Raw genomic sequence first — 16442 nt, 5'->3', positions numbered from 1 at the left:
TTTTAGTAGAGACGGGGTTTCACTGTGTTAGCCAGGATGGTCTTGATCTCCTGACCTCATGATCCACCCGCCTCGGCCTCCCAAAGTGCTGGGATTACAGGCGTGAGCCACCGCGCCCGGCCTTTTTTTCTTTTTTTTGAAACAAGGTCTTACTGTGTTACCCAGGCTTAGTGCAATGGTGAGATCATGGCTTACTGCAGCCCCGACCTTCCAGGCCCAAGTGATCCTCACACCTCAGCCTCCAGAAGAGCTGGGACTACAGGCACACACCCTCATGCCCAGCTAATTTTTTTTTTTTTTTTGTAGAGATGACAGTGTCTCTCTATGTTGCCCAGACTGGTCTTGAACTCCTGGGCTCAAGCAATCCTTCCACCTCAGCCTCCCAAAGTGCTAGGATTACAGGTGTGAGCCACCTTGCTTGGCCTCTGATCATTTCACTAACAGGTCTTGTTCCCGGAAAGGGGTCTCAATCCAAACCCAAAGAGAGGGTTCTTGGATCTTGCGCAAGAAAGAACTCCAGGTGAATCCATAAAGTAAAGTGAAAGCACGTTTATTAAGAAAGTAAAGGAACAGACCGGGCGTGGTGGCTCACACCTGTAATTTCAGCACTGTGGAAGGCTGAGGTGGGTGGATGACCTGAGGTTAGGAGTTCGAGACCAGCCTGGCCAACATGGTGAAACCTGTCTCTACTAAAAATACAAAAAATTAGCCAGCTGTGGTGGTGGGCACCTCTAGTCCCAGCTACTCAGGAGGCTGAGGCAGGAGAATCACTTGAACCCGGGAGGCAGAGGTTGCAGCGAGCCAAGATTGCACCATTGCACTCCAGCCTGGGCAATAAGAGTGAAGCTTTATCTGAAAAAAAAAAAAAAAAAAAAAAAGGCCGGGCGCAGTGGCTCATGCCTGTAATCCCAGCACTTTGGGAGGCCAAGTTGGGCGGATCATGAAGTGAGGAGATCAAGACCATCCTAGCTAACGTGGTGAAACCCCGTCTCTACTAAAAATACAAAAAAATTAGCTGGGCGTGGTGGCGGGCGCCTGTAGTCCCAGCTACTTGGAAGGCTGAGGCAGGAGAATGGCGTGAACCCGGAAGGCAGAGCGTGCAGTGAGCCGAAATCGCGCCACTGCACTCCAGCCTGGGTGACAGAGCGAGACGCCATCTCAAAAAAAAAAAAAAAAAAAGGAAAGGAATCAAACAATGGCTACTCTATAGGCAGAGCAGCCCCGAGGGCTGCTGGTTGGCTATTTTATGGTTATTTCTTGATTACATGCTACACAAGGGATGGATTATTCATGAGTTTTCCTGGAAAAGGATGGGTAATTCTCCTGGAACTGAGGGTTCCTCCCTTTTTAGACCATATAGGGTAACTTCCTGATGTTGCCATGGCATTTGTAAACTGTCGTGGCACTGGTGGGAGTGTCTCTTAGCATGCTAATGTATTATAATTAGCTTATAATGAGCAGTGAGGACAACCAGAGGTCACTTCTGTTACCATCTTGGTTTGGTGGGATTTGGTCAGCTTCTTTACCGCATGCTGTTTTATCAGTAAGATCTTTGTGACCCGTATCTTGTGGCGGCCTCCTATCTCATCCTGTGACTTAGAATGCCTAACTTTCTGGGAATGCAGCCAGTAGCTCTCACCCTTGTTTTACTCTGCCCTTATTCAAGATGGAGTCACTCTGGTTCAAACACCTCTGACAGTCTTAGCTGTCTGCAGGCAGAGACTGGCCGTATGTACCTTATATACCCCTCAGTCTGACCCAAAGTGCATGGGTGTGTGCTCTCTTGGTTAAAGGGATGGGGCCAGATTTGCAGCTCATCCTCCAGCTTTACAGGCATCCTGGACTTGTGGTGGGCCTGGCTTCACTCTGTGAGGCCTCCCTAATATCCCAGGGATGGATTTAGGTAAGCCGCCCTGCAGAGCTGGCCTTCTGCCCTTCTGGTGACTAGAAGAACTAATGAAAGAAACCACCAGCAGAATCAAAAAGCTAGAACAGCTGTACTATGCACTTTAAGGACACATTTCTCCAAAAAGTGAAGTTAGTACAAAGATGCCATTATGTTGGAACTCTTTATTTTTTTTAACTTTATTTATTTATTTATTTTGAGATGGAGTCTCGCTCCGTCGCTCAGGCTGGAGTGCAGTGGCATGATCTCGGCTCACTACAAGCTCCGCCTCCCAGGTTCATGCCATTCTCCTGCCTCAGCCTCCCGAGTAGCTGGGATTACAGGTGCCCACCACCATGCCCAGCTAATTTTTTGTATTTTTAGTAGAGACAGGGTTTCACCGTGTTAGCCAGGATGGTCTTGATCTCCTGACCTCGTGATCCGCCCGCCTCGGTCTCCCAAAGTGCTGGGATTACAGGTGTGAGCCACGGCGCCCAGCTGGGACTCTTTAAAATACGATAGTGATCTCTGAGGTCGCTTGTAGGCTGGTGCTTACTCGTGGTTACCAGTAAATTACAGCTACTCATAAATTGTGGAAACTTTTGAAAGCTGCCCAGAGACCTGTGGTCCTGGGGGTTTGTTGCCTGGCTGGTGGGGGCCCTCCTAGCCTGCTGTCCCCGGCCTCCAACCAGGTTCTGTAAATCTCTGCTTTGTCTTTCTCCTAGGGAGTCCCATTCTATTTCCCCAAGGCCTGGTGTCTTTGCACCGGACTCCTCAAGAGAAGACTCACATGAGATACTCTGCTTCATTTAATTTTAGGTTATTGTTGCTGCTATCAGTCTATTGAAGTACTTTAATGAATGCTTGTATTGTTCTCCTGCCCGGAGTTTTTTCAAATGATCAGCACATTATAAAACACAATAATGAGTCTAATTCCCCACCCCCAATACACAGACACAATGGCACTGCTAAGTCCCCCAGATATGTACAGTAATGAAAAGAGTTTGGGATTTGGAGGAGCAAAATGAGGTTTAGTCCCTATTCTCCCATTTAGTGCTGGTGGCCTTGGGCAAGTCATTCATTCTTTCATTCATTCACTCATTCAATAGGCATTTATTTGAAATCTTTTGGTGTCAGTTGTATAATCTCTGCAAAATGGTAGCAATACCCACCTAACCTAACTACATTTCAGGGCTGTTTAGAGGAGCTAATGAAATCCTACTTATAAGAGGGTTCAAGTTAAGCTCTATACAAATGTACATTCTTGGCATGAATAAGCAAAAAGACAAAAACAAAATTGGAGGGGAGTGGGATAAGGGCCCAAAACATAACCCTTATGTATCATTTGTATGAGAGACACACCTGTTTTGGAGTCTGGCTGTGCCCTGCACTTTCCTGATGCCAGCCTTGCCTTATGCCAGACTTTGCCCAGGATACCTTTCTCTTCGTCTCTATCCGTGGAAGTTTTGCTCTTTCTCCAAGGCCCTAGTCAAAAGCTTCCTCTTCCAAGGAGTCCTTGGTGCTCTTGGGAATTAATTTCTCCATGCGACGTCCCTGTTCTGCATCGACCTCCTCTGCTATTGTGATGTGGTTCTAGGTTGAGCCCTGCTCTTAGACAGACAGCAGTAATCTTGAGGGAGGTGACCATGTTCTCTTCCAGGAATCCTGACTCCCTCCCTGAGCTTTAGCCCATGTGACTTGTTTAGGTGAATTGTCTTCTCTGAGCCTAAGTTTCCTCCTCTGTAAAACCTACCTGTCCTGCTCATTGTCATGAGGATTATATGACAAGAGCCTAACAATGTGCCTTGTGGTTAGTGGGCAGGCTTCCAATGAATACCTTTAGAATAAAATCGAACAACACACATCATTTGGCTCTCTTAATACCCACCTAGAGAAGATGGCCATGTAATCACGTGTGCACAGAAAGAATGTTGGAATGGTCCCCACCTGGTAATATTTTCCCCACCCACTACTTTACCTGAAATGTCACCAGGAAAGATGAATTCCCATGGATTCCACCTCAGAGGCACTCCTTTATAATTCAAGACCCCGGGAGAGGCGGAGCATGAAACCAACTTACCTTCTGGTGTCTGGGGGAATGGCCACTTTGACTGCCACCTAAATAAAAGGTAGAGAGGGTCACACAAAAGGAAGGAAAGGAATCCTCATAAGAGATTTGCCCTAGGACTGGTCTTGCTTAATATAACATATCTAGTTCCAAATATAACACATTTGTTTAAAGTCAGGCCAGCCACAGTGGCTCATGCCTATGATCCCAGCTCTTTGGGAGGCCAAGTCAGGAGTGAGAGACAGGACTAGCTGGATTTCCTAGGCTAAGAATCCCTAAGACTAGCTGGGGAGGTGACCGCTTCCACCTTTAGACATGGGGCTTGCAACTTAGCTCACACCCGACCAATCAGAGAGTAAAGACAGCTCACTAAAATGCTAATTAGGCAAAAACAGGAGGTAAAGAAATAGCCAATCATCTATTGCCTAAGAGCACAGTGGGAGGGACAATGATCCGGATATAAACCCAGGCATTCCAGTTGGCAACTGCTACCCTCTTTGGGTCCCCTCCCTTTGAATGGGAGCTCTGTCTATTAAATCTTGCAACTGCACTCTCTTCTGGTCCGTGTTTGTTACGGCTGGAGCTGAACTTTGGCTCACCGTCCACCACTGCTGTTTGCCGCTGCTGCAGACCCACCGCTGACTTCCATCCCTTGGATCCAGCAGGGTGTCCTCTGTGCTCCTGATCCAGCGAGGCACCCATTGCCACTCCCGATCAGGCTAGAGGCTTGCCATTGTTACTGCACGGCTAAGTGCCCGGGTTGTCCTAATCAAGCTGAATGCTAGTCATTGGGTTCCATGGTTCTCTTCCATGACCTACGGCTTCTAATAGAGCTATAACACTCACCGCATGGCCCAAGATTCCATTCCTTAGAATCCATGAGGCCAAGAACCCCAGGTCAGAGAACACGAGGCTTGCCACCATCTTGGAAGCAGCCTGCTGCCATCTTGGGAGCTCTGGGAGCAAGGACCTCCCCCTCCCCCAACATAACAGGAGGATCGCTTGAGGCCCAGAGCTCCAGACCAGCCTGGACAACATAGTGAGACCCTGTCTCTACAAAAAAAAAAATTAGCTGGCCATGGTGGTATGTGCCCCTAGTCCCAGCTTCTTAGGAGGCTGAGGTGGGAGGATTGCTTGAGCCCAGGAGTCCAAAGTTACAGTGAACTATGATCATGCCATGGTACTCCAGCCTGGGTAATATAGAGAGACCCTGTCTCTAAAAACAATTTAAAAATAAATTGGCCAGGCGCGGTGGCTCACGCCTGCAATCCCAGCACTTTGGGAGGCCAAGGCAGGCAGACCACCTGAGGTCAGGAGTTCAAGATAAGCCTGGCCAACAGGGTGACACCCCATTTCTACTAAAAATACAAAAATTAACCAGCTATGAGGGCACATGCCTGTAGTCCCAGCTACTCAGGAGGCTGAGGCAGGAGAATTGCTTGAATCCAGGAGGTGGAGGTTGCAGTGAGCCAAGATCGCGCCACTGCACTCCAGCCTGGGTGACATAGCGAGACTCTGTCTCAAAAAATAAAACAGTAAAAATAAATAAATAGGCCGGGCTCAGTGGCTCACGCCTGTAATCCCGGCACTTTGGGAGGCCAAGATGGGTGGATCACGTGAGGTCAGGAGTTTGAGACCAGCCTGGCCAACACAGTGAAACCCTGTCTCTACTAAAAATACAAAAATCAGCCAGGCGTGGTGGCATGTGCCTGTAGTCCCAGCTATTCGGGAGGCTAAGGCAGGATAATCGCTTGAACCCAGGGAGGCAGAGGTTGCAGTAAGCCGAGATCACGACACTGCACTCCAGTCAGGTGACAGAGTGAGACTCCATCTCAGAAAAATTAAAATAAAATAAAATAAAGGCTGGGCGTGGTGGCTCACACCTGTAATCCTAGCACTTTGGGAGGCCGAGGCAAGTGGATCACCTGAGGTCGGGAGTTCAAGACCAGCCTGACCAACGTGGAGAAACCCCATCTCTAATAAAAATACAAAAAATTAGCCGGGCATGGTGGTGCATGCCTGTAATCCCAGCTACTCGGGAGGCTGAGGCAGGAGAATCGCTTGAACCCGGGAGGCAGAGGTTGTGGTGAGCCGAGATTGCATCATTGAACTCCAGCCTGGGCAACAAGAGCGAAACTCTGTCTCAAAAATAAAAAGAAAAATAAAAGTAAATAAATAAAATGAAGTTAAAGTTTTAGAATCCTGTATTTTTTTTTTCTGGTACCAGTTTTCTAATTCTCTGACAGCAAGTGAGTATCCAAACAATTCAGTTCAATTTAATGCAATTCTGACACTAACCACCTAGAGTTATTTCGAACCCCACAGGCTAAGGGCCCAGTACCACAAAGCTGCCCCCACTTCAGATGCTAGCCACAAGTCAGGTGCCTGGGCTCCTGCACTTACGTCTAGCAGATTGTGAATTTGGGGGTTCCCATGATCTCTCCCCCCTTAAATTCGATAATTCACTAGCAGGGCTCACAGAACTCTGGAAAGCACTTTCCTTACTAATACCAGCTTATTATAAGGGATTCAACTCAGGAACCTAAATGGGAGGTCCCGAGTTGGATCCTTTATAATATCCTTCCTTGCCTTAAGCAAGGAAGAAAGGCGGCTGGTAGCTTTGAGCTTCCATGCCCTCTCCAGTGGGCCATCCTCGCAGCACCAACCGGAAACTCTCTGACACATGGTTTTGGGGATTTTACTGAAGGTTCCTTGGCCTTTGGTGATTGAACTCAATCTCCAACCCCTCTTCCATCCTGGGAGGTTGTGGGTGGGGAGGGGGCTGAATGTTCCAACTCTCTCTCTAATCATATGGTTGGCTCCTGTGGTGACCAGCCCTCATCCAGAAGCTATCTAGGGACTCTCCAAGAGCCAGACTCAGGTGCGGCTGAAAGGAGCTCGTCCTGAATAACAAAGGACATTCCTACTACTCAGGAGGTCCTGAGGCTTTTAAGAGCTTTGTGCCAGGAACTAGGGCAAAGACCAAATGCGTATTTGTTATTCTACCACAGATACCCTAATTTTGTCTTTACTTAAATACTGTAGTTTTGGGAGCTGGGGAGAGGAAGGTGAAGACAGCCTCCATAAAGCTGATGTTACAAGGGCTTTGAAGCTTTTACCAAGCCCTTTCTTCCAAAACAGTGTCGCCGTGGCTCACGCCTCTTATCCCAACAATTTGGGAGGACAAGGAGGGCGATCACTTGAAGTCAGGAGTTTAAGATCAGCCTGGCCAACATGGCGAAACCCTGTCTCTACTAAAAGTACAAAAATTAGCTGGGCGTGGTGGCGGGCGCCTGTAGTTTCAGCTACTTGGGAGGCTTAAGGGAGGAGAATCACTTGAACCCGGGAGGTGGAGGTTGCAGGGAGCTGAGATCCTGCCACTGCACTACTCTAGCCTAGGTGACCGAGCGAAACTTTGTCTCAAAATAAAATAAAATTAAATACAATTTTTTTTTTTTTTTTTTTTTTTCCGAGACGGAGTCTCGCTCTGTTGCCCAGGCTGGAGTGCAGTGGCGCAATCTCGGCTCACTGCAAGCTCCGCCTCCCGGGTTCACGCCATTCTCCTGCCTCAGCCTCTCCGAGTAGCTGGGACTACAGGCGCCCGCCACCACGCCCGGCTAATTTTTTGTATTTTTAGTAGAGACAGGGTTTCACTGTGGTCTCGATCTCCTGACCTCGTGATCCGCCCGCCTCGGCCTCCCAAAGTGCTGGGATTACAAGCGTGAGCCACCGCGCCTGGCCAATTAAATACAATTAAAAACAAAAATAAAAAATAAATCCCAGGCTTCTTAACACTCTCAATCCCCCAACTTCCCTTGAAGTCTTCTCTCTCCTCACTCCTCTGCTGTCCAGCTGCAGGCATCCGGCCCTTGGGTAGTTGTCCTCCAAATACCCCAGGGGCTTTTCTTTTCTTTTTGAGACAGAATCTCACTCTGTTGCCCAGGCTGGAGTGCAGTGGCGCCATCTTGGCACACTGCAAGTTCCGCCTCCCGGGTTCACGCCATTCTCCTGCCTCAGCCTCCTGAGTAGCTGGGACTACAGGCGCCCGCCACCACACCCGTCTAATTTTTTTGTATTTTTAGTAGAGACAGAGTTTCACCGTGTTAGCCAGGATGGTCTCGATCTCCCGACCTTGTGATCTGCCCGCCTCGGCCTCCCAAAGTGCTGGGATTACAGGCGTGAGCCACCGCGCCCGGCATCCCAGGGGCTTTTCTACCTCTTACCCACCCCTCCCACAAAGTCACTTCTCTGCACACTTGTCCTTTCAATCACACAAACTCTTTTTGGCTGTCCCATCTGCCAGGCTCTATGCTGGACACCAAGGGGGCAGTGAAGAAGGATGACCTGGCTCTGCCCTCAAGGCACTGAGTCTTCCTCCTTTTTAACCACCTGCAGGCAGGTTTCAGGCCCTCCCTGAGGCGTCCCCTACTGCCTTGTCTGCAGAGGTCCCTCCTTCCTCCTGGCTTCTAACCCACTTGGCACCTGGCACCACTTCCTTGTGTTGACATCCTTGTAGGTTTCAGAATCTTAGGTCTACTTCCTCCATTCACTACACTTGCACTGAGTGTATCTGGGGTCTCTGCGTGAGGCACTGAGCACGATCAGACAGCATGGACCCCACCCCCTGGCTGCTCTTCCCTCTGGTGTGTCCGATGAAAGCGAAAGAGAGCATGCAAAGCAGGAACACATGAGGGCACGTGTTAAGACGACGGGTGCAGTAACGGGGAGTGTGGGTGCTGGGTGCTGCTTTAGATGGGGTGTCAGAGGACCCTCTGCCCCACCCAGGAGGTCCCCTAAGGTCAGGCACCATGTCATACAGGGCAATTCTTTTCATTAAAAAAAGAGAGGCTTATACATACTTGTTAAATTTAAAAACTGTCCTTTGGGCCAGTCATGGTGGCTCGTGCCTGTAATCCCAACACTGGGAGGCCGAGGTGGGAAGATGTCTTGAGTCCAGGAGTTCAAGACCAGCCTGGGCAACATAGTGAGACCCTGTCTCTACAGACATTTTTATTTTATTTATTTTTTTTTTTTAGAGGGAGTTTCACTCTTGTTGCCCAGGCTGGAGTGTAATGGCACGATCTTGGCTCACCACAACCTCCGCCTCCTGGGTTCAAGTGATTCTCCTGCCTCAGCCTCCTGAGGAGCTGGGATTACAAGGATACACCACCACACCCGGCTAATTTTGTATTTTTAGTAGAGATGGGGTTTCTCCATGTTGGTCAGGCTGGTCTCGAACTCCCGACCTCAGGTGATCTGCCCGCCTTGGCCTCCCAAAGTGCTGGGATTACAGGCGTGAGCCACCATGCCCGGCTACAAAATTTTTTTAAAAATTAGCTGGGCATAGTGGCATGTGCTTGTAGTCCCAGTTACTTGGGAGGCTCAAGTGGGAGGATTGCTTGAGTCCGGGAAGTTGAGGCTGCAGTGAGCTGTGATTGTGCCACTGCATTTCAGCCTGGGAGACAGAGTGAGACCCGGTCTCAAAAAACAACAACAACAAACAACCAAACAAACAAAAAATGAAACTGTCCTTTGCATTGATTTTCACTTTTTTTTTTTTTTTTTCCATTTTCAGAACTTACAGACTTTCTAAATAGATGGAGTTTCAGGGGGATCACCCCGTTAGAAAGAGAGACTTGGAGCTGGGTTTCAGAGTACTTTACCCAAGACAGACGAGTCTTAATTGGCCAGCCCAGAGAACCAGGGTGGGGAGCTGGAGGTTTGTGGGGGAAAGGGGGCCCCCTCGCAGTCACCCTTGGCTACACTTTCATGGTATCCTTCTGCACTGTTCCATTCTGGTTCCACGTGAACCTGCTGCTCTGGAAAAATGAGTCTGTTGAGATGGAAATTTCACTGTATTTGACCACTGAGAGTCTGTGGCCTAGAAGGTGCTGGCCTGGAGTGCTGCCATCAGAGCGGCAGCCTCGTTCTAGAGCATTCTGTCTGAGCCGAGCATGGAGCTGAGAGCTGAAATCATGAGTCATTCTACCCTCACTCCTCCCGAGCCTGCAACAGAGTACTAGGGGGTCATCCATGTCTGGCAGGCGAGGACAATGGGGCTCAGTGAGGTTACATAACTGCCTGAGGGTCACTCTGCTAGAGAGGCAGAACTCCGTCCAACGTCAGATCTGTCAAACCCCAGAGCCCCTGGTCCTGACAACTGTCTGATCTTCCACTACTCAGAGTCCTTAGAATGCTTCTGGATGTCCTTGTGTTGGAGGAGGCCATTTAATCCCGTGGAATGACGCTGTGAGGCAGAGCGAGTCATGTTAACCCTGGAAGCGGTTACTTGTCTGAGGTTCTGTGGCTACTATTGTGCAGAAGGTCAGCATTTCCCCAGAGGCCACTGCCTTCTAGCAGGTCCTGGGCAATCCTAGTGGGTGCTGGCTATGGTGGGGGTGGGTGGTTACGTTGAGGGAGGCCAGGTTGCCCCTTTTTCTTTTTGAGTCAGTGTCTTGCTGGAGTGCAGTGGCACAATCTCAGCTCACTGCAACCTCTGCCTCCCAGGTTCAAGCGATTCTCTTTCTTCAGCCTCCCGAGTAGCTGGGACTACAGGAGCGCACCACAACACCCAGCTAATTTTATTTTATTTTTTTTGAGACAAAGTCTCGCTTTGTCACCCGGGCTGAAGTTCAGTGGCATGATCTGGGCTCACTGCAAGCTCCGCCTCCCAGGTTCAAGTGAGTCTTCTGCCTCAGCCTCTCGAGTAGCTAGGACTACAGGCGCCCGCCACCACGCCTGGCTAATTTTTTTTTGTATTTTTAGTAGAGACGGGGTTTCACCATGTTGGCTAGGCTGGTCTCAAACTCCTGACCTCATGATCCGCCCGCCTCAGCTTCCCAAAATGCTGGGATTACAGGCATGAGCCACTGTGCCCGGCTTTTTTTTTTTTTTTTTGAGACAGAGTCTTGCTCTGTCACCCAGGCTAGAGTGCAGTGGCACAGTCTTGGCTTACTGCAACCTCCATCTCCAGGGTTCAAGTGATTCTCCTGTCTCAGCCTCCGGAGTAGCTGGGATTACAGGTGTGTGCCACCACACCTGGCTAATTTTTTGTATTTTTGTAGAGACAGGGTTTCACCATGTTGGCCAGGCTGGTCTTGAACTCCTGACCTCAGGTGATCTGCCCGCCTCAGCCTCCCAAAGTGCTGGGATTATAGGCATGAGCCACCGTGCCCGGCCTGTGTTTTTTTTTTTTTTAAGTAGAGATGGGGTTTCACTGTGTTGGCCAGGCTGGTCTTGAACTCCCGACCTCAGGTGATCCTCCCGCCTTGGCCTCCCAGAGTGCTAGGATTACAGGCGTGAGCCACCACGCCTGGCCTTAGGTTGCCCAATTCTTAGCAATCTGAGATGGAAGGGAGGGGGCAGCCCAGAGCCCAGAAATGAGGGTTCCCTCCCCTCGTCTCCCCCTACTTTCATCATCTATCGAGTGGTTCTCATTTACAGGGCAAATGGTAGAAGTAACCTGCTCAGTCAGGAGAGATCAGGTTACAGTCAAAGCCAGACCAGCCACACCCTGATGCTACTGTCCAGGCCGCCATGGCTGGCAGGTACCTGCTGCAGGCTTAGCCCCAGGCTAGGCGGTATATCAGGTGCAAAAAATGATGGTGAAGAGTGATTCTGACAGGCTTGACTCTCGCCTCTAGGGCTATGACAGAAGTTGAGAGGATGACGAATATGATTTAGTAGTAACCCTACAGATAGACCAAGGGCAGACATGTTTGTAGGAGAGTGTGTGTGAGTAGGGGAGTTCTGACCCACAGTGGAAGGCCGGGATGGAGGGGGTAATAAGGGTAGTGGTGACGGGGGTGTTGTCTGGGCTGAGCTGGTTTTATGGGGGAGGTGCCATTTCAGGAGCTTGTAGAGCTAAGTATTGGATACACAGAAGACTTTGAGGCAGAAGTAGGGTCCCTTCTGCTCCTACAGAAGACAGGGAAGAAGCAAGTAACTGTCCCATTTAATAATGGAAATACAGTAGTAATAAAAATATTAGTAATTAGGATATCAAATGCCCTAGCCTCCAAAAATATACAAAGGCCATTCGCTGTAGGAAATTGACTTATTGGTATTAAATAGGAGAAGGGGCTGGGTGCGCTGGCTTACACTTGTAATCCTAGCACTTTGGGAGGCTGAGGTGGGTGGATAATCTGAGGTCAGGAGTTCGAGACTAGCCTGGGCAACATGGCGAAACCCCGTCTCTACTAAAAAAACAAAAAATTAGCCGGGCGTGGTGGTGTGCGCTTGTAATCCCAGCTACTCGGGAGGCTGAGGCAGGAGAATCGCTTGAACTCGGGGGGCAGAGATTGCAGTGAGCCAAGATTGCGCCACTGCACTCCAGCCTGGGCGACAGAGCAAGACTCTGTCTCAAGAAAAAAACAAAAAAAAACAAAACCAACCAACCAAACAAAAAACAAAGAAACAACAACAACAAAACAAAAAAACAAAAAACAAAAAACAGGAGAAGGACCCAAGATGGTATCTCAGTAGTCAGGGTCCTACTTCAGTATTTCTGCAGCATTGATTAGATCAGACTGTCAAGGAATCTTTTAAAAACTCAATGTATTAGTCCACATTCATTCATTTCCAGACTGAAAGTTGTGATCTTAGTGTGGTTTTTTCTTTTCTTTTCTTTTTTTACTGAAATAGGCTGGGCTCTTGTCACTACCCCATAACCCCTCAAATCCCTTGAGGACTCAGGTAGCAGAAAGTAAATAAATGAATGAACGAGTGAAATAACATATACAGATAAACTACTTAGCTAGCACACACTACGTTCTCAGTGATTCTCAATGAGGCAGTTGGTGGCTGTGGTTAAGAAAGTAAGCTCTGCCTGTGTTGGAATCCAACACTGCCACTTACTTGGATGTGTCATCTTGGGCAGGTCACTCTGTGCCTCAGTTTCCACCTTTGCAACTTAGGACTAGTAATGCCATCTAACTCACAGGGTTGTTATGAGTTGTAATGAGGATTCAATGGATTTAACCCATTTAAATGCAACGTGCCTGGTATGTAATAGGCATTCAATAAAAGTTATTTTCTTTTCTTAATTTATTCTTGTAGTTGGGGATGAAAAACTCGCACTCCTGTAGGCAGTCAGAAAAAATGAGTGAAGTGGGGGAACTAAGGGGCCTGGTCTGAAGGGGGAGACTGATGTTTAGGGGAGTGCAGACCCAGTGGTGTGAGATTTTCAGAATCTCCTCTTGACGGGTCTCATCCGAGGTTCCAGCACAGCTCTGTAAAGGTAAAGACCGTTTACATTTTCCTCCTCAAAGCTTTATTATCATTATTTTTCTTCTCAAAACACTGCTTTGCTTTGGGGGAGCGCGGGTCCTTGGCCAGATCTTGAGTCGTGAGATATGTCTTCAGCATCTCCTGCTCCTCCTTGGGAAGCGCTCTACCCGCCAGTGGACCTGGGCCCTCCTCCCCTTTCTCGGGGTTCGGGTCCACCTCGTTTCCCCCACCCTCCTCAGGGCTGACTGCAAATCGCAGGGAGACTGCAGAGGCGGAATTCGGGGCAGAGCGGGGTCTCCCCCGCGGGCCCCGTCCCACCAGCAGGTGGCGGTCGATCTGCAAGGCCTGCAAGGTGCCCGGGCAGAAACTTGAGCAGATGTTGGTGCCGCTGCCCGAGAAGAGCTCAGCCGAGTCTCCCCGAGCCCAGCTGTCAACATCCGCGAAAAAGCGGAGAGAGAAGGGCACGGGCTCTCCGCTGGAGCGACTCAGGGATTCAGACACCGCAAGCTGCTTTCGGAAGGGCCTCAAGAGGGGGTGAGTACTGAGCAGCGCACAGAAAAGGGAGCACTGTCCTTTGCTGAAGGCATTGTCCTTGGCTTGCATTGAGTGGCTTTCCCACCCCCCGGGAAAGACATTTCGGAAAGGAGACGGTCTCAACAGAAGGAGGGAGCGCGGGAAAGAAGCCCGGGGAGCCGACGCCTTCACGCCCCGCAGTCTGCAGCGGGAGGAGCGCGGGTTCCATCGCGCCAGATGGCGCTGTCTGGTTTTTCTCGGGCCTCGGGCGCCAGTCTCCAGAGGTCTCCGGCGCAGCGGCCTCTCTAGCCGGCCGACGCCGGCTCTGTGTTTCCGGGCGGAAGTGAGGCGCTGAGCGGAACGGCCTCTGGTGACATTTTCTTGGGGGCGGCGCGGACGACTGAAGGGACTTGGTGGTAGAGGCTGCGAAGGCGGCGAGGTTCACTTTGGTCCCGGCAGGGGCTCTGACCGTGACCCTCTGCTCGCTGCCGGGGCTTGTTCCGAGGAGGAGAAGGCGGCGGTGGCCGTCCCGTCCTGAGTCACCGCAGCGGGGAGAGTCCCGGCCGGGGGGTCGGTGCGTGCCCCGACGGGGCGCGCGCGGAGCGAGCGAAGAGGCACGGCGTCGCCGCGGAGCGCAGGTGAGGCGGGAAGGGGCGCAGGGCCGCGGCCTGGCTACTGGTCGAGTTGGGGGGCCCGGGCTGCGTCCCAGGGAGGGGTCGGGGCGAATCGGAGGGTTACGGGCCGCGGTGAGGGCTTTACGGCGTCCGGACGCTGGGGTCCTGGCGGGCCCGGCTGGTGGGCGCCGGGAACTCGCAGCCTGGATTGCTGGCTGACGCGGGGGCATCTCACCGCTCCGACCTCCTTGCTCGTCCGCCGCTGGTGACCCTCGCCTCCTCCCGGCCCGGCGGAGTTGGCTCCGGCACCCCAAGACCCCAGACGCTGGGGCCGGGTTGAGGCGAGTCCTTTTCCGGGGGTGCTGAGGGGAGGCTGGAGGTGCCGCAGTCCCCGGGCTGGCGGGGGAAGCGGCTTCACGGCCCTGGAGTTGTCTTCACGCAACTTTCCGGGTCCTAGGCCCGCGGGGGAAGCAGTGGCGGCAACTCCGTCAGCTCGGAGAGCTGGGGGTCTGGCGCCGACACCTGCCCCTGCAGCAGAGAGCTCCGGCGCCGCGGCCGCAGTGGCCTTGGAGGAGGGAGAAAAGGCTTTCTTATAGGCTTGGCGCCGCCTGCCTCTCGGCGCTTCCACTACCTTTGGTCGGCAGGCGCTCCGGTCAATGCGAGAGATGTCAGTCTCCAAAATAGACCGCTTCTGGGGAGTTTGTCAACTTTATTTCAAAACCGGCGAGGATGTACACTGACGAACCCGGGTTGAAGACTATCGCCTTTACGCAAGCCATTCATTCTCACTTTTAAATTGTCCGCCCCCCGTCCCCCGTCCCCGGCAGCCCCCATCACAAAATTGATGCTCACAGGTTGAAGTAGAGAACATCGGTATGAGCTCTACTAGATCCTTGAGCAGTTTCTGCTTGGATGGGTTTTTTGCTTTTTGCCTGACCTTTTGCTTTCTGAATCCTCCCACCCGGTAGAATTAAAATCCTACTGATGATACTTCGTCAAGGTTGGACCTCTTAATTAAACATGCATCTGCCAATTTTGCTTAGGCTATTATTGTGTAGTATTGGGTACATGCTAACAGAATCACTGCCTTTCTTCTCTTGGGATATTTTAAGGATGGAAGCTATTAACTTTCTAATGTAGTTTTGCTGATCCTGGCAATCTAGATTCCTCCAGTAATCAGAGCATTGTCTTTTGGTTTAACAAGCATTTTTAGAGGCCTACAACTGATAGTTACTACCTGATGTCCTGAGGAGTCACATCGCTAACCATTTTTTTTTTTTTTTTTGAGACGGAGTCTCGCTCTGTAGCCCAGGCTGGAGTTCAGTGGTGCGATCTCGGCTCACTGCAACCTCCGCCTCTCCGGTCCTGGGTCAAGCAATTATCCTGCCTCAGCCTCCCGAGTAGCTGGGATTACGGGCACGCGCCCAGCTAATTTTTGTATTTTTAGTAGAGACGGGGTTTCACCACATTGGCCAGGCTGGTCTTGAACTCCTAACCTCGTGATCCAGCCGCCTCGGCTTCCCAAAGTGCTGGGATTACCGGCGTGAGCTATGGCGCCCGGCCTGAATCAGATTTCTTAATAGGAAAAAATTTTTTTTCTGACACCTTTTTGTGAAAAATAGGATGGACTGGATATTGGAGCTGGAAACTTTCCCCATTGTTAGAATAAGTTCACAGTGTAGTTGTTACTTATTCACTTTATATTACTGTAACATGCATTTATGTGAGAGTAACTGTAATAATACTCTTTGTTTTATGGTTATGATTAATTCAAAACCCATATAGTAAAGATAAATTCAGCTTTAGGTTCTAATTTAATGCAGTTCCTTTAGAACTGAGGGCTAATGCGTGTCCTTCAAAGGTTTCTTGCTTCTAATATTAATAGTGACATTGGTACTTTCAGTCTCTTTATTGTGTGACTAGTAAATTTTGTGCGCTTCTGTAGTTACTCATTATACAAGAAGTTGTTTTGTTGGGATTCCCAGTCTTACGGCTTTTTTTGACACGTGCATGAACAGACTTGATAGATAGGCAATTTCAGTATTCTTCTTTTTAAAGTTTGGAATTCGTGTACACTAGAGACCCAAACCTTACTTGGGTAAATCATCTTAGATCTTCCTCATTTTCCTGCACG

At 50.2% G+C, this 16442-nt stretch overlaps 1 protein-coding gene across 2 annotated transcripts in view; it reads left to right on the top strand.

Annotated features, from left to right (window-relative positions):
* The first annotated feature begins 14024 nt into the window (after nt 1–14024).
* The window catches only part of C4H18orf25 (chromosome 4 C18orf25 homolog), a 94428-nt gene continuing 92010 nt past the window's right edge, over nt 14025–16442 (top strand). For both annotated transcript variants that reach the window (XM_003267540.4, XM_003267541.4), the window contains exon 1: nt 14025–14332. The gene's annotated coding sequence lies outside the window, so the exon portion shown is untranslated. The remainder of the gene's footprint in view (nt 14333–16442) is intronic.

Source organism: Nomascus leucogenys, chromosome 4 (assembly GCF_006542625.1).
Source record: "Nomascus leucogenys isolate Asia chromosome 4, Asia_NLE_v1, whole genome shotgun sequence".
NCBI classification, from domain to species: Eukaryota; Metazoa; Chordata; class Mammalia; order Primates; family Hylobatidae; genus Nomascus; species Nomascus leucogenys.
Note: the sequence above shows the minus strand (reverse complement) of the source record. Positions and strands in the feature narration are given on the sequence as shown.